The sequence below is a fragment of the Rhinopithecus bieti genome, unplaced genomic scaffold, assembly GCF_001698545.2.
Source record: "Rhinopithecus bieti isolate Rb0 unplaced genomic scaffold, ASM169854v2 scaffold_14002, whole genome shotgun sequence".
NCBI lineage: Eukaryota > Metazoa > Chordata > Mammalia > Primates > Cercopithecidae > Rhinopithecus > Rhinopithecus bieti.
In genome coordinates this window covers 94,850-96,544 of record NW_016807873.1, presented here as the reverse complement: position 1 = coordinate 96,544, position 1,695 = coordinate 94,850, and positions in this window count along the sequence as shown.

Here is a 1,695-nt window from a genome sequence, read left to right as displayed (position 1 = left end):
GATTGCATTGGGGAGTTATACATGATGTAAATGATGAATTGATGGGTGCTGACGAGTTGATGGGTGCAGCACATCAACATGGCACAAATATACATATGTAACAAACCTGCACGTTATGCACATGTACCCTAGAACTTAAAGTATAATAAAAAATAAAAAATAAATAAAATAAAAATAAAAATAAAAAAGAAATTCCAGTGAATCTTGTTTTTTTTTAAACTTTAAAAATATACACTTGTAAGCATGAAAATTCAATTATTTGAGGTTTTCTAAAATTATAATTACACAATACTTAATGTTTAACCAAGAGTAAAATATTTAAATAAATCAGGAATTACAGGTTTTATGAAATGTAGAGGAGAATCTTGCCACAACTTAATGCATAGATGTGGAATTAAATGGAATGATCTCTGGTGTCATGCCTACCAGCCTTAGATCTCAAAGAGTGCTAATATTTCTTTTCCTTCTTTATGGACTTAACAAACTTTTGATAACCAAAAAAGCAATATTTTATGACAAATAGAGTAAGAATTTCTATGCACGCCAGCACATGCAGAGAGCAGAACTGGAACCAGGTGAGGTTGTGTGCAGTTGGCACAGGTACTTGGTTGCTTTTTGGTGTGTGACAAACTCAATCCAGAAGACTTCTTAAGACTTCATAGCCTGAGCATAATGAATGATCCATAACCATGTAACATTCTCTCTACAGCTAAAATAAAATCAAATAGACAACAACGTATAGAATAAACTAGAAAAGATAAATATGTGAAATTTTTTTGCAGAAGTTTAAAATGAGTGCCACATAACATGGATGAAAACTAAAATATTTTATTTCAAAGTGATTATAGAGATTTTGGTTTATGGACTAGAATTTGTTGGATGCATAAGTTTTCAAGATGTGAAGAGAACATTTAAGAGAGAACAAGTATTTCTAGCCTAGAGAGTGGAAGAAGTTAAAGCCAAAAGGAAGTATACATACACACACACACACATATATATACACATATATATATACATATATACATATATATACACATATGTATAATTTGAGAATACAAAGTTTAATTATCTGCTATAAGAATTATTAATGGATGTTGTATACAAGGTTCAAAATAGTAATGGATGTGGAATACAAGGTTCAAAATAGTATCAAAGCCTAGAGATAGGAAACAAATCTATGACAAGGTTCAGGTCCACTTCCAGACAAAGCTGATAAGAAGTTAGTATTGATCAGGAGTTAGTATTGACCTTACATCAGTGGATTAATGTTTAAAAGCATGAAACTGGTTGTATTTAGTTTGAATCTTAGGATACCTGGTGGAATTATTCTCACAATAAAGAGGTTCTCAGTAAACATTTGCAATTATTACTCTCTTTTTTGTATTGTGGTTTTTAGAATCTAAGTGGTGCTCAATATTTTAATTTGAGGCATTGTACTTCCATTTGTTTTGCTGTTGAAATAATTATAGACTAATAGACAAAGAATAAGAATGCGTGTCAGTATTTGGCTTACCATGTCAAAACCAAAAACTGCTATATGGAAGCCTCGTATTTCTGGCTGGAGACATTTTGACAACTTATTTTTCAAGTCAATTATTTTTTGATTTTATATTTCATTTCAAAGAAAAGCAGCCACAGCTATAAAAACAAAGAATATAGCTACATGTATACTAGTATCTTCTTTTATAATAATAA